We start from the raw sequence: 23,013 nt of genomic DNA on the forward strand, positions 1-23,013 counted from the left end.
AACTTGCCTAGTGTTGGAGGAAATGCCTGGCACTCAATATTCTTTCCTCTTGGTCTCTTCTTCTATACAAAGATCACAGTGATGAAGGACCTTCTTTGGTTAAATGGTGGGTATAATTTAATGCAGGTAAATTGCCTTCAAGTTATAAAGTAATCTAGAAACTGATTTGAAGTCTGAAAACCATTTTTTGTTTTCAATTATAGCCACTTGTTTTATACATGTTTATAGACTTCCACTCATTTACTCATTAAAAATTTATAAACAGCTAGCAACTATAGGAATAACATATTATTGACTCATTTAAGTATACTTGAAAGTATTCTTTTATTAATGTCTATTATAATGAAAATTTTTTTTCAGCGTTTTGGGAAATTTACAGAGCACAGTCAGGGGGTATGATATGACCAAGCAAAGGATCTGCATGATTTGAGGGGCAGTGGAGAATGGAACATTTGTTTGGCTTAAATTGGGCAGCTTGATTTAAGAAGCACCAGAACAATACACAAAACTACATATGCCATCCAACCCTGTCAAGAAATACCATTCCAATGCTGCAGAGCTGTGCCAATTCAGCGTAGAGTGCCATCTTCAGCCAGCCTCATATGGCAGTGAAGACTCAGTGAAGAGTCAAGCCATTTCCAGTTTTCTTTAATCCTGGGAAATAAATTCAAGCGGCCAGCATGCCTTTTCCACATTGCTGGGAAAATAAAGCAGCAAGCACAAGTCTCTGTGAGTTCTGCTATCTTCATAATGCTATACAGAGCAAGGAATCTTCTAATACATGCTGATTTTTATTGAGGAATGCAAACTTACAAATTCCAGTTTTTTGTAAAACAAAATAAGACAATGAATACTGAATAGCAGCTTCAGAATAGGCAAAGTGAATTCCATTGGTGGGCTCCAGGAGGTGTTTTTGCTTTTGTTTCGGGTGATGTTTAGGTCAGTCAACCATTGTTGAAATCTTACAGTCCTTGACAGGTAAGGTTCCTTCATAACCAGGAGGGATCCTGGAGACTTTATTTTGACAATACGATGGATTCTGAGATTCCATCTTGAAGTCTTAGCCTCATGGCCTCCAGAGGATTAATAGTAGAAAGGGCACTAGTGCAAAAAAAAAAAAAAAAAAAAAAACAACTTATTGGATAGCACAAGTGAATTCAATGTTATAGTACAAATGGATTACTTTTGATTTTTATAGACCCAGACACAGCCTTCAATTCAGCCAGAAAGCAGGAGCATCCTGAACTTTTTCTTTCGAATCCCCTGAATTTAGATAATCACCCAGCCTCCGCTGACCTGCTTCCTAAACAGCTCTTTTGCTCTCCCTTGCTCTGCATCTCCACTGCCTGATCCTCAGCTCTCATCATCTTTTCTGGAGTGTCCTATTGGCCATGTTGGTGATCCTGCCTTTCTGTTCACAGCAATCCAAATCAGCTTACATATTACAGGAAGGGCTAGTTTTCTGACATTCATACCAAATGGCATAAACTATCATGATTTAAAAAAAAAACAATAATGACAACAGTAAACTAAGGAACAAATGTTGGTGACTGCCAATCACTTAAAAGACAAAGTTCGATTGTGTATCAGTTCAGTTCAGTTCAGTTGCTCAGTCGTGTCCGACTCATTGCAACCCCATGAACCACAGTACGCCAGGCCTCCCTGTCCATCACCAACTTCCAGAGCTTACTCAAACTCATGTCCATTGAGTCAGTGATGCCATCCAACCTCTGTGGTCCCCTTCTCCTCCCGCCTTCAATCTTTCCCAGCATCAGGGTCTTTTCAAATGAGTCAGCTGTTTGCATCAGGTGGCCAAAGTATTGGAGTTTCAACTTCAACATCAGTCCTTCCAATGAACACCCAGGACTGATTTCCTTTAGGATGGACTGGTTGGATCTCCTTGCAGTCCAAGGGACTTGCAAGAGTCTTCTCCAACACCACAGTTCAAAAGCATCAGTTCTTTGGTGCTCAGCTTTCTTTATAGTCCAACTCTCACATCCATACATGACTACTGGAAAACCCATAGCTTTGACCAGACGGACCTTTGTTAGCAAAGTAATGTCTCTGCTTCTTAATATGCTGTCTAGGTTGGTCATAACTTCCCTTCCAAGGAGTAAGCATCTTAATTTCATGGCTGCAGCCACCGTCTGCAGTGATTGGAGGCCCCCCCTGCCCCCCAAAAGGACTTTTAAATAGATTCCCACGCTGGGCCCTGCCTATCTTGCTAGCCTTAGCTTCTGCCTCACTTGCTCACACTTCCAGTGCACTGGCCAGAGAAAACTATCGACATTTGTCTAAAAGCTGCTATGGTTTCTCCTGCCGCTGTGCCACTGTACAAAATGCTCTCTCTTATCCACCTTGCAAATTCATCTGTGAATCTCCCTGATAGAATAGAGCTGCTTGCCACCAGGGTCATTCTCTTTGGGATATTGTGTGAGCAAAGGCTAACCTTCATTTATATTTGAGCAGTTATGGAAACTGGAGTCTTGTTGCTCTTGTGGTCTGTATTGTCCTAATTCATTCATTCATTTTACAGCCATGACATACAGTTGCTCACGTGCATGATCGTGTAACCTTCTTGGTAATCATCATTATGCTGTGTCTTCTACTTGGTGAAGGAGGGTGTGTCTGTTATGGAGGAATCAGGATCTTTGAGGTTTGAGTTTTCTGCCATAGCCTCATTAGTATCTTCTGTCACAAATCTGTGACAATCTTGATTGGTTTCTTTAAGAACTTATTATTAATGAGTGTCCAGAGTCACTGCTATTCAAAACTATAACTGAGCATAATTTAGGAAAAGGTGTTCCTTCCAGAGGTGCATGGCTTATCAGAGGGAGTGGAAGGAAGCAGTCTTTTTGTGGCAGACTCTGGGTAGATGGGTTAGGAAAAGGCTCCCTCTTTTTGGTGACACAGACCATGTCATATGGTCTGATCAGGGAGAGAAAGGACTATCCTTATTTTTCATAGGTCCACTCCTCAAAGTTTGTGTGCATGAACATGTAACCATGCAAAAATTTCACAGTCATACACAGTGGCCCAGGATTTCCCAGTGTGTAGCAGGAAGGACTGGACTAGGAAGAGCCAAGATGGACATGTGGATTAAGGCTGTGAGGAGGCATTAATAAGAAACTCTAAAGGGCAGTGTGATGAATTCTTACAAGTGTACAAGTCACAGAACATGCAAGGAGGGAAAGAGCACTTATAACTCAAAAATAGTTTTATGTAGAAACTTACATCTCTCTGGGCCCTTAAAATTGGTTGATTATGATATCCAGAAAATAGAATACAGTAACATCCTATTTAGTTGGAAGAGTGTGGGAAAGATATTAAGATGCCTAAATGCATAGTTAGTTATCTAGTTTATATGGGATATGAGGGTGGAGAAAGATGAGAATGGAAAGATAGGTTGGAAGCTTATCACAAAATTGTTAAATGTCATGATAGGGAGTTTAGAGGTTGTTTTGGGCAAGGAGGATCCATGAAAAGTGAAAGTGAGGTCACTCAGTCATGTCCGACTCTTTGTGACCCCTTGGACTGTAGCCCACCAGGCTCCTCCATCCATGGGATTTTCCAGGCAAGAGTACTGGAGTGGGGTGCCATTTCCTTCTCTAGGAGATCTTCCCGACCCAGGGGTTGAACCCAGGTCTCCCGGATTGTAGGCAGATGCTTTAGGATCTATAGTAGGATTTTAACAGAAATGTTCTGTAAACTGTATAAAAATGGTGTTGGAGGGAGTAACCTGAAGCTACAAAGGCAAGTTAGGGAAGTTTGGAGTTATTCAGGCAAGCAGTTAAGAGAGTATAAGTTAGGCCAATGGCAGTGAGCAAAGAAAGGAGGGAACTGATGTTGGGAAAAGCGTGGAATACTTTTAGAAGTGAGGGAGAAGACAGAGGGAAGAAAAAGTGAAGCTTAAGATTTAGAGGCTGTGTGTAGAAGAAAGTGGTAGACTTAACAAAGATGGGATGCCGTGAAAAGGCACAAGTTTTTGTAGAAGATGAGTTGATTTTGGACTCAGTGTGTTTGATTGGATCTATACACAGAGACAAGTTTTACATCCTGTGTCCCTCTCTAGGTGGTAAAGAGTAAACCCTTAAAAAGCTCTAACTGTTCACCAGGCACTGCTCTAAGCACTTTAAACATATTAACTCAATAAATATTCCAGCAACCATGAGGTACTTCCTAATAGTAAACTCATTGTACTGAGACTTGAGAGGCTTAGAGTTAAACAGGGACTGACAGAGTGGGAATTTTAACTTAGGAAGTCTGACTCAAAAATTCATGCTTTTGGAAGTAGCATAATACATGGTTTATTTTTAAATCAGGGAAAGAAAACTCCAGAAACAACCAAGAAAGTATAATGTGAATGTTTCTAATAATTATTTCTAACCCCCAAAGACTAGTGCCTTTGTTTCTCCTTAGTTGAGTAGTAAGCATTCTTTGGAAGCTTCCACCATTTAGGTACAATTAAATAGATAGCAACATTTTTCAGATAGGAAAGAAAATGTACAGAAACATATGGGAATGAGGTAGAATTTGGTGTTAGGTTCTGTCATAGAGGTGATTTTCAAAAATAATAGCGTGTTAGGGGCCCATGACAAACATGGGAATAGTTTGTCAGGCTGGGCTCTCACACTCAGTCGCTTTCTCTGTGGTTGGCCTTTAGCCAGAGCCAATCCTTCCAACTGGCAGCTGTCAACTGTCACAGGTTACTGATTAAAGTGACAAACTATTCAGAATGATGGGTAAAAATACTACAAACTCAGAGGTTCTTGAGAAGAGTCCCTTTTAACTCGATTCTGAGCATTAGGAGTAGATGTCTCTCTCTCACACTCATCTCCTGGAGCAATTTTGTCTTTTCAGTGGGGTAACTAGCTGGAAATAATTCATTAATGTTACTTTATAGCTTATTTGGACCCTTAGTTTCTTCACCACTTCTCTGTCTAATTCATACATGGTGTGTCCAATAGTCCAATTCAGCCATGTTTTACTCATATCCTAACATATTTCCAGTGAGAAATGACTGGTTAATTATTAGTAAACTGATACTTATATGACATCTGGCATGTGAAGGGATCCAGTATAGAGGGTGATCTGGCTGAAAGTACATCTTGATTTACCCTTGATGTTCCAGTGTAATTATTATGACCTCCCCTTCTACACTCTCAAAATATTCTGATTTGGTCCATAAAGTATGTGGACATCCTATTGATGGGGAAAGCATCAAAATTCTTAGCCGTAAACTTATAGGCCTAATTCTATGTTCCTGTAAGTAATTAAGTATTGTCAGTCATTTGAAGGCAGTCTCAGAACTGCCTTCACACAAAAATGAAGTGTAATAATGAGCCAGGGCCTTACTGATGTACCCCAGAACTTTATTTTTATCTTCACTTTATCTATAATTTGATTACTGAATGTTGAACATCTGGATTATTAAGACAACTAGGAATCTAAACCTGAACAAATGACATGTAACAGGAGTTATGCTATGATCATAGGAAGAGACGTGGAGGTGGTAAGTTGCCCATCCCAACATCTATTCTCCCCCTCCTCTTTCGTGTAAGAACTCTGAATACATTTTGGGTGGCAATGTGTCAAGCTAAAAAGACTATGTTTCCTAGAGTAATTTGCAGCATGATTTGGCAGTGTGACTAAGTCGTAGTTGAAAAAGTATATTCGAAGTGTATGGTACTTCCAGGAAGTCTTATTAATAAGGAAGGAGCAAAACTTTCTTCTTCTTGCTGTCTGGAATGCAATGGAATGACTGGAACTGAAGCCATCTTTAGCCATAAGTCAAAACACTGAGATTGATGGAGGAGTTTGAAAAAGGAGGCTGGTTTCCTGAGGATTCTGGAACCACTAAGTTATAGACTGTTTGCCTCTGGGTATCGTTCCTATGGACAAAAATAAATTCTGCTTTTTATGCCACTGTTAGTTTTCCTTGTGATTACTTGCAGGCAGACTTAAATCCAATCAACTCAGGAAAAACAAAAAACTAAACATGAAAATTCCATACACAGGGTTCAGAGGGAATAGCATTGACCACTGAGGAAAGTGGGATGTACTGGAAGGGAAGGGTGCAGCAAGGGAAGAATTTCTTTAAAGTATTCACAGTACTTAAAAAGGTTCAAATTACCATTTGGAAGAAATGAAACTATGGAAAAAAATCATGTGATCTTATGGGTAGTAATGGTAATACTTCAGGTATGAGCAGTCGTATGCCCTAAGTAGGTCACAAGTGTTCCTAGCTTTCTTAGCTGAACTAAAACCAATCAAGCATCCAAGTGTCCATGCTTCACCTTGGAGCCCTGAAATGTCTGGACAATTTTCTTTAAAGGAAGGCATACTCTAAAGTACTATGGTATCAATAGACTACAAAATGCTTTCACAACTTCCCAGAAGAGTTTCAGCTCATTTCAGCACAACATGACCGGGTATGACTACCCATTACAATATGCTAGCATGTGCATTCATTATGTGCAATATCTAAGCCCATCAATGTTGATCTAAGCATTTCAATGGCCGGAGCTCATAGATCCATCTTAATACAAAGTCTGAAACTTTGACTTTCAGGAAGACATCACAGACACATTGCCTTACCTCTTTGTGGAATCAGAGGGCTTACACTTGGGTATCTAAGGGCTTGCTAGGAGTGGGAGCAGATGGTAGTTTTTATATGTTCTTTTTATAAATGCATTTTGAGCAGGTTTTTTTTTTTTGCATGAATATTTCATTTATGACAGGGTGCTGCTTAGTTATATAAAAAGTAAATACATAACGAGCGAGGTGTAAGTATAGCAGCAATGTAGTGTTGAGGCTAATGGGTGGAGAGGATTTTAAAAATACAAAGAATTCTCATTTTCAAAAAGTACTCTGCAAACTTTAAGATAAATGACTTGTCTCTTTCCTACTTCCTTTATCCCCATTCCCCCCGCCTCCCCCACATTCTCTGAGTACTTGTCCAGGGAAAGAAGAAGCATTATATTCAAGAAGTCAAGCATTGGATTTTCAATCCTTATTCAGAGCACTATTTTACAAGTTTGAGAAAGGACAGAAACAGCCTACGTAAAGTGAAAATAGGGCAAGTACCGCAAACAATAGCAGCGGGAGGTTAGGAGACCCTAGATGGCTGGATATACAACCAGCAGCAGGAAGAAATGAGGATGGAAAACAACAGCTGCGATAAGCAGAAATGATGGGCCTTGATCTTGGGAAGGGACAGGTGGCCAGATATGCCATATACTTCCCATTGGGCAACATCATGTATATGGTCACCGTGTTCTGGGCTTCAAAAAATGTTTCCAACCTTATTCTACCTAGAAAAGGAAAATTGTTTCAGGCAACAGGAGAAAATATTGATGTGTCAAATCCCATTTTTCTGTGGAGTTGTTTTAGTCCAGGTCTATTTGATCTGTTGCCACAATTAATTGGAGTAGATCTTTCTGATTCTTAGCCTTATTTAACCCAAGCTGTATTAGCTAGTACCTACAACTAAGAAGGCCTTCACAGGTGGCTCAGTGGTAAAGAATCTGTCTGCCAGAGCAGGAGATGGAAGAGACACGGGGTTCAATCCCTGGGTCAAGAAGATCCCTTGGAGTAGGCAATGGCAACCCACTCCAGTATTCTTGCCTGGAAAATTCCATGGACAGAGAAACCTGCAGAGTCAAATGCGACTGAGCAATCACAACTAAGGAAAGCTCCCCCCACCACCCCCAAAAAAAGCAGCTTTAGTTTTTTAGTCAGCATCTTAAATCTTGTTTGGTAGGAAAGTAGATACTGTAGTTACTGTAGTGATTTTGTGCACAATTTTTAGAAAGATATAAGTAACATGGATGTCCTGATCTTAAAGTATAATTAAAATGGTATTCATGTCTGGAATAATATAAAGACAATTCAGGTTGTAAAAAGGTAACTTGACAAAGAATTGTATATTTTTCTAAATGATCCTTGAAGATAAAGACTATTTTATATGGCAGGCCCTTAATATTCATGAAGGATACCACAGTCCCAAAATCATTAGCATCACTTTGGCATGTAATTGTCTCCATAAAGCTCCTATTTTCTGGTTTAGAACCATCACTTTCTTGGATAGTTTTCCTTCCACTTTACTTTCATCACCAGAACTAGCTGATTTTATTTTAAGGAAAAGTATTCACAAAGAAAATAGGTTTTTTTTGTTTGTTTGTTTTTAGTCATGTCATGAGAAATAGTACATAGTAACTTGACCACAAGTAGAGAATATCTAAACCACTGTGAGGAGATATGTGAGCCAGTCATCTAAGCACACTCCAGCTAAAGGATTCCTGCTCAAGACCCGCCTCTTGCCACATGTAATTCAATTTCATGCCTCAGCAGAATTACAAATTGCTGCATGTCAGGAACCTTTGACTATTGCTTGAGGGTAGTCAAAGTAGCAGTATTAAATCCTGTCAGTAACATATTTCTTTGTATTCTTGAAAAGTTGCCTACTCTAATGCCTTATGTGTAGTAGATCATCAATGAGCTTTTGGGTTAGTTGATCATCTGATTGATTCCTTTAAGGACATGTGTTTTAGTAAGTACTGAATGGATAAGACGTTGGGCAGGCCAGTGGAACTCCCTACACCAAGTTACTCTTTGGCCCCCTCTAGTGCTTCTCTTCTAGGCAATTTAGTAATTTTAGTTAAGAATAGCATTAGACTAATGGGTGCTAAACAATGCCACAGCTGTTGTTAGGAGGGGGAGAGGATTACACAGAAAACAAATGTGGTCTACAAAGAAGGAATGGATGAAAACATTAGAATGCCTTCTAAACTTTGCTTAACTTAATGTTAAAAATATTTTTAGAGATTCCCTGGGAGTTAGCTTTAGTAATAAATCAGTGAATCAACAAGTCAACTTCTTCCCCAAGCCAAAAGTTCATTTATTACAAACCTCAAGGAAATGCATTATGGATAATCTTTTGGTTCAGTCATAGATCTTGGGTCACCCACAGTAGTTATTTATTAAGAGTAATGGAAGATGTATACACAGTACTCAACCAAAAAATGATACTCTGTACTTGAACTTCCTCTCTCCTCTGTAGAGTTTTGCATATTTGTAAATATTAATTGAATGCAAAATACAAACAATAATTATATCATGTTTTCTTAGCTTTCAAAAGTGTGTTTTGCTCCAAATTTCAATTTGCCCCGCAAAATTATTCCTCCTCACATCTAATTTTCTTCTTGGTAATCCAAAAATTTGACTTGATTGATTTCTGAATCAGGAAAGACATAGTTTTGCACAAAATAATAATGCTTAGAGTTTCATAAAAACTCACATTTCCATAAAAACCAAACAAAGGTTTTTAATAAAGAGAAATATATTAACATTTTTGTTTCAGTTCCACTTTTTGATTCTTACTAGGTCTTCTTTTATTTCTTTCAGGCGAAAGGCCCAAAGTCTAATATCTATTTTTATAGCTGATTTACATGTTGTGTGAGCTTTCATCTCTTTTGTTTCGTCTTGGTGTTATAAAGAGCAAAGGGTAAAATGAATTACATTTCCTGAAGACTATAGAGTGAATTAGTGGAAATAATCATTGCATTTAAATACCAATTGTATTAAATTGTTGTATATTGAGAGTTATATGAATTAGGGGGAGAAGATGATTCTGAATACTGGTAAAATATTTCAAGTGTAAGGAAGATGAAGGCCAAGAGTAAGAGAGATGATTGCAATGTAGGCAGACTTAACTGATTAAAGGACAAATATGGAATGGAGGAAAAAAGAGAAGTAAAATCAGGGCAAGTCAGTGAAGGAACTTGAAACTGAGGGTTTAAAGTCTAGTTTTAGAGTTTGGGATAAACCAAAGACTTAACAAAATACCATTCTATGTATTTTTTTTAAAAAGCACACCATAATAAAGTGTGGTTGTAAGAACGTTTATGAGATAATTTCCTGGGGTAAATTTTCCTTCTGTTATTTGGGCAGTGATTTCCAGTGCTACACAAAACTCCTGAACTCTCCTCATAAATTGTCAATGTTTCAACATCAGCATGAATAATGTATATAAGAGATAGCATAGGAAGAAGAATTCAGATTTGTAAAAGAGGAACAGCAGATGCTGGAAACCCTAATTGTGGTTATTGGGCAATGTTGTCTAGTCCATAGCTCAAGACTTTGACACTTACTGACTTTAACAGGGTTGTTCAATTCATGGACATGGGAATTTAGCTTGGCTGAAAATGAATGTATTTTACCTGATAGTTTTCTCAAGGAGGTGATGGTTCCCAAATGTCTAAATTAATATTTTGACTGAATTCCACCACATATGCCTCATCTCTGCTGAGCACAATGGAAGACTTGTGTTTTGGGGTTGATTAACGGAGGACACAGGATTAGCACATAGTAGACTAAATTGTAAATGACTGAAAAGAAGCTCATTTGTGTCTATTTATTCATCCTTATTAATAGTTTTGGGCACTTAGAAATGCCTCAAGGAAAGGCAGAACTGCAAGTAAATAAGTTTGTGAATACTACCATTAAACTCTGGGGTATTTGAAATACACAAAAATGGCGAAAATTAATGGATACCAAAATTTCAAAAAATCAGATTTTCTAAAATACATTTATAATTCCAACTTAAATTATTGCCTTTTGCATACCAAATATTTACCTGTTAGCTTGTAGGTCATATAATAGCTCAATGAATTATTTATTCAGATGTTGATTTTGAAGGCTATTAAAAAAGTTTGTTTAAGTAATTTTTAGTGAAATTCTAATGTTTTCCAAACCATTGAATTTTAAAGATCATTACTGAGCAACAGTTTTTATTTTCTTCCAGCAAAATTGAGATAGCTGGATGAGGGCCAAAAAATGGATGAGTAAATCAACTATCTTTTCGTGACAATCCAGAGTTTCAACATTTTTATCATAAAACCTGAAAATTCCTTTCATACTTTTTGGATGTCTTTAGAAAAAAAATTTATGTTTAAGTGGACGGTGGAAGAGACTGCTGAATAAGGAAAATTGTGTTGAATGAGGAAACAGAATACCCATGTTCTTGAGTTCTGGTTCTATCTCGTTATATAACATGGAAATTCACCCAAATTATCTAAGCCTCATTTTTCACCTCTGAAAAATTAAAGGGTTAGAATAAATAATGTATAAGCCATATTCCATCCCTTATATTTTATAGCTTTATGACTCTGTAATCTAACACAGAAGTTTGCAACTTCCTTTCCAGAAAGTTTTCCTCAAGCTGTATTAATGAGTTCTATTGTTATAGTTGTATTTTCCCAATCCATTTGGAAAAATAGATGTAAGTTTTTTCCCAATTCAGTGCTGTCTTTGATAAAGGAAACATTGATTATGGCCATCATTTATCTATATAAGAACAGAGTATCTGATTTAGCATAAACCTGTATTTAGTTTAATACTGCATGATGGCTAAGAGGTGCTGTCCATCTGCTTTCACTTGGGAGGCAGTGTTTAAGTCTCCTCTCTCTCTCTCTAAGCTGAGCAAATCTCGAGCCTTTCGGAGTCTCATGCCTTCATGATAAGTTGGTTCTTCTTAGTGATAAGGTATCATTTCATATAATAGCGTATACTCAGTGGGATCATTCAGGACTTAGAACTCAAAGAGGCCAAGAGAAATTGGAGATCCCCCTCAAGAGCTTACCAGGTGAAGAACAGAGAAAGAAGGACCAACATACATAACTTTCGCAGCATATAAAGAAGTTCGTAATTGATGATAGATATAACTTGGTAGATAAAGTAATTTAGGACAATATTTTGCGTTCCCTCTATGGGGGCAGGGGGTAAACATTTGAACCAACAGCTAAGTCTCCCATGAAAACTGTACCATCAAACCTTGCAAGAAAAACTTATGGGCTGAGAAAGGTTTCTTATTCATGGTAATTTGTTTGCTTCACTAAATTAACTCTCTTCTAATAATCATGATCTTTTACTAACTTTGCATTGTTCCTTAACTGTTTCTTAGGCAAGAAGCAGAAAACTCTTAGAGAATAAACATGATTTCTATCATATCTAACAGATTATCATGTTGGTGCTTAATAGATAATTTTACAGTGACTTGTGCATCACAGATATATTCTGAATTGGAAGACTGACTAGCATGGCTACGAGTCTGCCTGTGACTGTTTTCATGTGTGCACATGCGTGTGTACACGTGCACACACACACACACACTTCACCAAAACGCTTAAGTAAGAAGATGATAAATAGCGTCTTATTTTGTCTAAACTTAGAAAACCTAAGAATCATCTGAATGGTATTTTAAGGAATTGGTTGATGATGAGGTTCTGACAATGTAGAACGACTCCCTGGTTAAAACACCTGTTCTGTAGGCATGTTGCCGTTGGGTCAATGAGGAAGGGAGATTTGTCAGAGAAAGCATGGTTAGGAGATGGAAAACAAGGCCATCCCATGTCAGCAATCCCCATGGCTGAAATAATAACTGTAAGATGGAAGTGGCGGTAAATCATGTTGAAAATGGCAAAGAAAATTTAGAGAGTTTTCTGAGAATTTTTCCCATTGACTGCTAATAATGGAAAGTACCAGATTAAAAGTACCTAGGCAGGGGTCATGTCGTAATTAGGAAGAAACATGAAAGGATGCCCTTAAGGGAATTAGCGTATATGTGAAAAGAAAAAAATACCACTGCAGGCTGAGAAGAACATAGCTGTATCAAGTTGAAAACTAGCACCATGGTTTTAATATCTCATGAGATTTGCTTCTGTGTATAATTCTGGTTAAAGAAATATTTTCCTTTCTGTGTGGGAGCTCTCCTCCTATTAATCAATATTCTCAGTGCCAAAGGTTGCCTGTGTGACTTATAATGACATTTGAGCACTCACTGCTGCTCTTCTGAATTTGGTGATGCCTGTGGTTAAGCAGTCTCACAGCTTGAGCCGAGTCACAGAGTCACACTGGTCTTGGTGTTTCTGCCATACCGGCTGAAGAGAGGCACGTTGACCTCTGACCCCAGCTCTGTCTCTTTGGTGTGGGGAGACTGTGGGCAGAACACTGCTATTTCTCATAAATTTCTTCTAATCACAGCCATCTTTCACGTGCATCACTGAAGAAACCACAGAGACATTCTGTTATTTCAGTACTGTGATTCTACTTGACAGAGACAAAAATTGCCCTAAACTGTCTGGCGGGTTCCTTTTGTTTGGTATTCTATGCTGTAGGTTCTGTCAATTCAAGGCAGACAGAAGCCGACAATCTGATTTTCTTCCACTCTTTGGTCTCAGAAGATGTCCTCTACCTTCACTAGTGGTGGATCTGGATAAGACCTCAGATTTGAAGAGATGGTTGTGCTATAATTACTTAACTTCCAGAACAGATTTGAGTATCACCTTTGTTTTTACTATTTATTTTCTTTTGGTAGATATTCCTTTAAGGTGCCTAAAGTAATAGGGTGATTGTTTGAACATTTCTCTCAAAACAGGATTTTCTTAAAACTCCTCACAAGAATTTTCTCTTTATTCCTTTGTAAAGAGGCATGTTAAATTTTTTTTACAGCTATATAAAAATAACCAATGTTTTCAAAAAAGCTCTATGGAAACTTTTTCTATGATCTCTTTTCAAGAACACATTCAAAATACACAGTAATGTTCTTTATTTATTTAGTCTTGTTAAAGTTTCTTCGCATTCATGTCATCTCTTTTTTCTCAGGGTTTCTAGAGAAAACACTTTTTAGAGTTAAATGCTGGTTATGGTTATCAAGGTGCTCCCCAACTATACTTTTCACTGAAATACAGACAGGAACTGACAGTTATACCTGGATGAAAATATTTTGCTACTAGTTGTTGACTCATCTCTTAGGTCTCTGACAATAAAATATTCTGCTTTTGTGTAGAAAATATATATATTTGCACATGCATAAATGTTACTCTTTGAATTTTTTCAGGACATTTCCTGAATCTTCTCTGGCTTTGTGAAGTGAGTTATGTGCCCTTGTCGATTATTGGCTTGCATGCAGGCAGAAAGTGAGGAGTTCTAAACCTTCATTTTCAATGAAGTAATAAATTTTCTGGGCATTCATTAACATGACATTAAATTCACTTCTTCCTGTAGTTTGTATTTGCTCAGAGAGTAACCATTGTTTTTGACAAAAAGAAATTTTATGACATGGTATATTGAAAACATGGTAAGCAAAGAAGCGTGTGTGCATGCTAAGAAACTTCAGTCACGTCTGACTCGTTGCCCCCCATGGGCTGTAGCCTGTTAGACTAAGTCCATGGGATTCTCTGGGCAAGAATACTGGAGAGGGTTGCCATTTCCTTGTTTGCTCATAGGGTAGCCATTGTTTCTGGCAAAAAGAAATTGTATGATGTGTTATATTGGAAACATAGTAAACAAAGAAGAGTTAATATTAAACCATTTTATGAGAAATGTTGAACTGGAAGAAGCACAAGCTGAAATCAACATTGCCAGGAGAAATATCAATAACCTCAGATATGCAAATGACACCATACTTATGGCAGAAAACAAAGAAGAACTAAAGAGCCTCTTAACAAAAGTGAAAGAGGAGAGTGAAAAAGTTGGCTTAAAAGTCAATATTCAGAAAACTAAGATCATGGCATCTGGTCCCATCACTTCATGGAAAACAGATGGGGAAACTGACAGACTTTAGTTTTCTGGGGGCTCCAAAATCACTGCAGATGGTGACTGCAGCCATGAAATTAAAAGACACTTGCTCCTTGGAATAAAAGTTATGACCAACTTAGACAGCATATTAAGAAGCAGAGACATTACTTTGCCAACAAAGGTCCGTCTAGTCAAAGCTATGGTTTTTCCAGTAGTCATGTATGGATGTGAGAGTTGGACTATAAAGAAAGCTGAGCACCGAAGAATTGATGCTTTTGAACTGTGGTGTTGGAGAAGACTCTTGAGAGTCCCTTGGACAGCAAGGAGATCCAACCAGTCCATCCTAAAGGAAATCAGTCCTGAATATTCATTGGAAGAACTGATGCTAAAGCTGAAACTCCAATACCTTGGCCACCTGATATGAAGAACTGGAAAAGACCCTAATGCTGGGAAAGATTGAGGGCCGGAGGAGAAGGGGCCGACAGAGGATGAGATGGTTGGATGGCATCACTGACTCAATGGACATGAGTTTGAGTAAACTCCGGGAGTTGGTGATGGACAGGGAGGCCTTGCGTGCTGCAGTCCATGGGGTCGAAAAGAGTCGGACACGACTGAGTGAACTGAACTGACTGACTAGCATTTTTACTTTCTGTGTTTTAGATCTTGCTATTTTGAAAGGCTTAACTTTTGGATCAGTCAGGGTCCTCATTCCTCATAGGAATTATAATTTGCCAGATGGTTCAAATACAGTGACAAGGAATTAGTTTAAGAGGTATGGGAGAGGTTAGAGATCAACCAAAGGCTGGCGCAAACACTGGGGCTAGCAATGGTGGATACTACTCTTGGGAGCAGAAGACAAGGAAACAGTGTTTCTAGAGCCCAGTGACAGCTGGAACTGTGGAGAAGGGTGTGCCCCTGGGAGCCGTGGTTGGGGGGGGGGTGGGGAATGCAGCTACTGCCATAGATGCAGCGATAAAGCAGATAGGGATTGAAAAAGAAATCACGACCTCTTTATCTTCCCACAATCTGATCTCACTCCTTTGCCTTCCATTGGTTGACCCCCAACCAGAAGCCAGCTAACAAGCAAGTCCAGTTGATACGTAGAAGATAGAAGGGAGGAGATAGACCCGGAGGGCAAACAGAAAACTTCTAAGGGTGAAACTACTCTTCAATGAGTTTTATTGATTTATTTTACTCTGGATTAAGCCACAATACCATAGATGAAGGAATAGGTGTGCTACAATAAAAACAAGCCTATTAAATGTAATCATATATATAAAATAGATACATAATTATAAACAAAACTCCTAAGACTCAAGATTTTGCAGTTATTAATTAGATCTATTGGATTCCTAAAGGATTTAAACATATTTAAGTCAGTGTTTTTAAAAGTGTTATTTTGAATGCCAGAGTCCCTTTTTTTTTCAAACAATACCTTATAAAAAGTACTTGTATTAAAGGAAAAAGTACTTGTATTAACCAAGAAAATTGGAGATGTTTGGTTGAAATATAAGGGTGTGGTCCCCCAACTTTGACTTCCCTTTTTGAATCTCATACTATAAAAACCTGGGTTCAAGGGACCCATTTTGAGAGATTTGTTTTTTTTGGTGAATAAATTATAAATTGAATTCTATATTCCTTTGTTAATTCAGCTTCTTTGTGAGGGTATGGGAATACCTATAGTAGATTAGCTATTTATTTAGTTTGAAACTGTTTCTTCAGTTTTAGAAGTATTTGTTTTTGTTCAGTCACTCAGTCATGTCCCACTCTTTGCAACCCCATGGACTGCAGCACACCAGGCTTTCCTGTCCTTCACTATCTCCCAGAACTTGCTCAAACTCATGTCCATTGAGTCAGTGATGCCATCCAGTCTTCTCCTGCCTTCTGTTGTCCCCTTCTCTTTCTGCCTTCAATCTTTCCCAGCATCAGGCTCTTTTCTAATGAGTTGGCTCTTTGCATCAGGTGGCCAAAGTATTGGAGCTTCGGCTTTCGCATCAGTCCTTCTAATGAATATCTGGGGTTGATTTCCTTTAAGATTGACTGATTTGCTTTCCTTGCAGTTCAAGGGATTCTCAACAGTCTTCTCCAGCACCACAGTTCAAAAGCATCAATTCTTCAGCATTCAGCCTTCTTTATGGTCCAACTCTCACATCCATACATGACTACTGGAAAAACCATAGCTTTGACTAGATGGACATTTGTTGCCAAAGTAATGTCTCTGCCTTTTAAAGCACTGTATAGTTTTGTCATAGTTTTTCTTCCAAGAAGCAAGTGTTGTTAATTATGGCTGCAGTCACCATCTGCAGTGATTTTGGAGTCCAAGAAAATAAAGTCTGTTACTGTTTCTATTGTTTCCCCACCTATTTGTCATGAAGTAATGGGACTGGATGCCATGATCTTAGTTTTCTGAATGTTGAGTTTTAAGCCAGCTTTTTTACTCTCCTCTTTCACCTTCATCAAGAGGCTCTTTAGTTTTTCTTCGCTTTCTGCTGTAAGGGTGGTGTCATGTGCATATCTGAGGTTATTGGTGTTTCTCCTGGCAATCTTGATTCCAGCTTGTGCTTCATCCTGCCCAGTATTTTGCATGATGTACTCTGCATATAAATTAAAAAAGTTTTAGTGTTATACTTCAAGATGGAGCAGTCTTGTGACTTTGTTGTTGTTTAGTCACTAAGTCATATCTGGCTCTTTTTGTGACCCACAGACTATGGCCTGCCAGGCTCCTCTGTCCATGGGATTTTCCCTGCAAGAATACTGGAGTGGGTTGCCATTTCCTTTTCCAGGGGATCTTCCAAACCCAGGGATTCAACTCACATCTCTTGCATTGGTGGGCAGATTCTTTACCACTGCACCACTAGGGAAGCTTCTGTGTTCTTCTGCTTTTTCATTAAATATGGGGTGTGTCATTGAGAATTTGAAGGTTTATCTTTATAAGAAAATGGCAGATAGGTGGTTAGTCCCTAATGGGAAATGTGAAGGATGTTTGGTAATTCTTGATTAGTATTTTCTCATCTCAAAATACATTTGATCAATCACCCGCTCAGTTTATTCCTCCATCAAACTAATAATTAATGAGCATCTACTCTGTCCCAAACACTGCATTAAGCCTTTGCAATATAGAGAGAATGAGAATGACAAGTTATCAGCTCTCATTGGTATTACAGTTTAGCAGGAGACAGTGATGTATATTTAGCAAATATATACCTAAAGTTATCTAATTCTATTTATAATGTGTTGTTAAAAAGTTCAGTAGCAAAAAAAAAAAAAGTTCAGTAGCTATAGAATACTTAAAGTTTTATACTTGTAATATGTATATAAATACATATATATGTATACATGCATAGAGAAGTAGATAATACAATGTGTTTAATTCATAAAATTGCAATGCATTATTATATGTACTATGGAGAATGCTCAAAAAAAATTTATCACTGCAGTGGACCCAGAGTCTGCTGGTCCAGGATAAGTTCTGAGGTCCTCAATATAAAAACCAAGGCCTTTGTAATATGTCTCCAATCCATTCTCTTCCATTACTTCCCCACCTGTTCACACTGAATTGATCTCCTGTATGCTGCTCATGTGCCTGTTGTATTCTGCTTCATGCCCAGATAGTCTTGTTCTTTTTGTTCTCTCTGCCTGAGACATCCTTTCTTATTTCTGCCTGCCAAATGATTCCCCATTTGAATTATTCCCTAATTTTAATTTTTACCAATTTATACAGCTCTGTGAAATTTTTGCTGATCATTCAGTGAAGTGATTCCTGCTTCTTCTGAAGTTCTGTAACATTTAATCATGTTTGGGATTTATCTCCTACATTATATTGAAATTATCTAATTTCATGTTTTATACACTCTCAGTAAGTGTATGTAGTAAGTACCTATTGTGTGCCAACAACGAGCAAATATATCTCAGCTTTAATGGGACTTGCTTTTTATTTCTTAGGTGAAATTTAGTACCTGAAGAATAGGATTATATTTATGTATCTTTGCAATTGTATCCACCTTAGAACAAACAAGATGCCTCGACTTTGACAGTTGATAAACTGGTGAATGTATGAAGTGATTTCATATAGCCATTAAATTAAAAACTGCCATATTGTTCATCTTTCTAAGTAGCTATCCTTCTTGCTACATTTTTCTTTATGTAACACGTCTGTATTAAAACAGTTGAAGAATTTACCTTCTGAAATTTATGCTGAATTAATCTATATCTATATATGTATGTCTGTATGTATCAGAAGGAGAATTATGTGAATGAATGAAAATACTCTGAAATACTTATATCTAAAAGGTATTGTCATTGGAATTACTTTTAGTTTGACTCATATAAGTAAATAATGCAAAAATTTTTGGAAGCCTTCAATATTTCAATAATCTCAGTTCTCTACTTTATAATATATATAGATACACTGAGGCTCAGTGATTCCTTCATCAAGGCTGATTCCCATCAGTGCCCAACAGAAGGAAAAAAAGAATAGAAAGGAGAAGTAGACACATCAAATTTTGCTTAGGTCTGCTGGCAAATTTCCATGATGTCAGCCCGGTTTTCTTTTTGTTCCAAAGTTAGAGGGTCATGGGCTTCCTTCTGTCTTTCTGTGTCATTTCTCAATCATTAATCTGAGGGTCTTCCAAATACAGAGTGTCTGATTACCTGTACAAGTGTTCCAGTTGTAAAGCACATTTCTGAAGACAGAAATGGTGTTATGTGTGTGTATTTTTTTGTAGTTGATAGGTGGTTCTGAGTTGCAGTCTGACTGACCTCCTGAAAACAGTACTGAGAAGCTTGTCTATAAATAAGTAGTTTTGTTTACAGGAACTTACTGGGGAACTGGACTGGTCCCACCTGCCCTTTGGGCAGTGTTGAGAAGTAAGAGGAAGGGGTTTCAGTCCCCTAAGATAATTCAAATCAACCAATCCACCTCCCTGTAAGCTAGCTTCTTTTTCTTGTTTTTAACTGGATATAGACATCCTTTCTATCATTAATGCCCTTTATAGCTATTTGATAGCATTAAAAAAATTTTTTTTTCTAATTACACCTGGTCATCTCATCTATAAGCTTTCTAAGAATGCATTTCCTTTGCCTAATGTGTCAACCAAAAGAGGATTAGGTAGGATGAGAAGAACTATATGAAAATAAACTGCCTGGAAATATGCAAATAAATATCTTCAAAGTTTTATACTTATCCCCAAATTCTTAATTTAAGCCAGTTAAGAGATTTCAATTCTGTGGGCTAGTGGCAAACCGGAGTCCATATGGAGTTTCTCAATTAGTCCTCTGAGTAGGTGGGATATAAATACCACGGCAGCGTTTCTGCTGTGTCCCTTCCGTGGTCGGAGATGCTGTCTTTTCTGTCTCGTTGGTCCTATGGATGGTGTGTCATGACAAATATCACTGGTGAGTTTTGTTTCATGAGGTGACAATTAGCAAGTGACTGAAGCCAGATACTTGTTTCCCAAGGTGTTTTGTAAACCTAAATGCTATTAGATGAGGGAGGCCATTCTGTTACTAAATTAAAGCTCACTGAAAGCTTGCTATTTATTAAGGCAAATAAGAAATGAGTAGACAAAATTTTCCATACATTCTTAAAACGTGAAGTAACGTGAAATGAAAGGAAGAAAGTCTGTGGGGGGAAAAAAAAAGCATCTCATTCTCTCCAAATTTTTACCCGTCTAGCCCACACTTACCAGTGTCATAGCCCACACTGACTCTGATGGTTGGGAACATCTGTAAGATGAAGAACTAGTACTGTATTCTGAGTCACATGTTCTATTTTAGTTTTAAAGTCCTATTTGGAGCCTGGTTACTATTAGGCTTGTCCTGATTTTCCTGAGTTAACTGTGAATTAGTCTTGATTATTTGCAAAATTAATGTTAGTAGTCAGAGACTGGTTTTCATGGATGCTTCAGATTTGCCAGCTTGGAGAAAGGGTTAAATAACCTTAACCAACAGAGTGTTTTTCTTGATTAGGAAAAGATGGAATTTCTTTTATTGTAAAGTAATTGGCCTCCAATTAAAATAAATAAATAAATTTTTTTTAAAAAGTGGAAGAGAACTGTTCCAAAGCTTTCAGAGGAAGGCATCTATCATTGAAAACAACAGGAGAACTGACGCAGAGACCTATACCCTACTCTTAGCCTGCTCTACTGGGAGCTCTGTTTTCATTAGCAATTATAAGGAAGTGGATCCGGAAATAGAGATGCATGATAGCGAGACATCAGTACAGTAACCAGTCCTTTCAGGCATCACCACAAAAACATACACTCAGGATTTCACAACCCTCTCACACTGGCAATGTCACAATGCTGCCTCGGGCAAGGTTTTCGTCTCCTTTTTGGGTAATGTAGGGTTCCTTTTTTTCCCCTCACACCAGCTCCTATAAATCACACTTCTTGAAGGGCAAACTAAAGTTTCTTAGTTTCAAAATTGTACTTGTCCTGAGGAGGGAGATCCTGTTCATGCCATTAGAAAGTGAGCTTAAGGTGGCTGGTGAGTTTCAGAGAGTAACTGGATGCATCGTTCCCTAGCAAATGCCTTCAGATACGGAAAACCTTTAAAGCCGATGTAAGATGTGTTATTGATGACACAATTTACATCACTCTTGTGTATTTACAAAATATATATATTATTCTGTAGTTTTTGCTTTTTAAAAAGTATCTTAAGTCTCTGGTCATATCACTGAGTTCACAGAATCCCATCACATCTCTTCTTGTCAGTATATTCTTCTTACCCTTATCACTATAAAACCTTTCTGAGATACTCCTCCTCCCCCTCCAAGCTTAACAAATACTGAGTGAAATGGAGAATTAATATATTCAGCAGTTTGAAGTAAAAAAAAAAATCTAAAATACCCGACTTTCACCTTCAGTATTCAGTGGGTTTTATTTTTATATTTGATTTAAGTGAGCACTGGCTTGAGTGCAGCCCCAGTGAAGTGAAAGGACAAAAAAGAAAAAAGTGGTCATTTTTTATTTCTGGCTACTAGTAGAATTTTACAGGAAATCAGCACTAAGCAAGCTGTTTCTGAAATTAAAGACATTGCCATATATACGAAGGGCTTCCCTGGTGGCTCAGCTGGTAGAGAATCCACTGGCCAATGCAGGAGACGTGGGTTCAGTTCCTGGATCAGGAAGATGCTGGAGAAGCAAATGGCAACCCACTCCAGTCTTCTTGCCTCGAAAATCCTAGGGACAGAGGAGCCTGGTGGGCTACAGTCCACAGGGTTGCAAAGAGTTGGACATGACTGAGCGCACGCACAAGCATATGTACAAATGGCCAGGATTTGGAGCAGTGGGACCCAATTTTGCAGCTCTGTGGAGTGGTAGCATTTAACAAGTCATCATGCAAGGAAAAAAAGAAGCTAGAGCTTCATATGGTCAATTCAGGCAGTAGGGCTTGAATAGTGCCTCTGGAAAGTCACTGCCATAGCAGCTCTGTGGTACTAATTTGACTTATTTTAGACCAATTCATCAATTCACGAGGAGGAAAGAAATTCTATAAAAAGTTAAAGAGTTTCACCTCTAATTCTTACTGAAGAACAGGTTGCATGGTCGTCAGGAGAAATCTACTCATTGTCTTACTGTTTTCCTCATTCTATTATGTATTGATGATAATATCATCATAAAACTCACTTTAAAATGTAAAACATCATAGCATCATTACATATGTAGTACTAGAGACATGTTTTCAAAATACTCATTTAAAAGAACTGCAGTTCTCATAATATGCTAGAAAAATAATGACAAGCTACAAACATATCTAGAACATGTCACAGTATGAAAAATTTCAATCTGATGAAAATTTTGTCTTTGTCTTGCATCATTACAGTCTCCAAGACAATTAGTACAAATATTGCTTAATTTTATTATACTTTTAAAGCAAATAGACCCTTAATTCCTAAATGAAAGCTAGAAGCTAAGTTCAAGCCTAGAGCTAACTTCCAGAGCAAGTTATAGCTATTCTAACTTTTGGATTTTTTTAACTAAGATAAATCAGTCCTGAACATTCATTGGAAGAACTGATGCTGAAGCTGAAACTCCAATACTTTGGCCACCTGATGTGAAGAACTGACTCATTGGAAAAGACCCTGATGCTGGGAAAGATTGAAGGTGGGAGGAGAAGGGGACGACAGAGGATGAGATGGCTGGATGGCATCACCAACTCAATGGACATGAGTTTGGGTAAACTCTGGGAGCTGGTGATGGACAGGGAGGCCTGGTGTGCTGCAGTCCATGGGGTTGCAAAGAGTCGGACACAACTGAGCAACTGAACTGAACTGAATGTTGATTTATCTGAGATGAAACAAACCATATAATAGTAAAATAGAAAATACAGATAGTTTTAGGTAGGTTCCATCATGTTTTAGAGGGACTCATTCCTTAAGAGTTAGTTGAAGAAGTTTTCTTTGCTCTGGAATCTTTTCTAGGAATGTTACTAGTC

At 38.0% G+C, this 23,013-nt stretch overlaps 1 long non-coding RNA gene across 4 annotated transcripts in view; it reads right to left on the reverse strand.

The window, feature by feature from the left end:
- Window positions 1-305: 305 nt before the first annotated feature.
- Window positions 306-23,013, reverse strand: part of LOC110130695 (uncharacterized) — an 871,740-nt gene continuing 849,032 nt past the window's right edge. For all 4 annotated transcript variants that reach the window (XR_011486989.1, XR_011486993.1, XR_011486995.1 and 1 more), the window contains one exon: window positions 306-1,101. This is a non-coding gene — a long non-coding RNA (uncharacterized lncRNA). The remainder of the gene's footprint in view (window positions 1,102-23,013) is intronic.

The sequence above is a fragment of the Odocoileus virginianus genome, chromosome 3 (assembly GCF_023699985.2).
Source record: "Odocoileus virginianus isolate 20LAN1187 ecotype Illinois chromosome 3, Ovbor_1.2, whole genome shotgun sequence".
Taxonomy (NCBI): domain Eukaryota; kingdom Metazoa; phylum Chordata; class Mammalia; order Artiodactyla; family Cervidae; genus Odocoileus; species Odocoileus virginianus.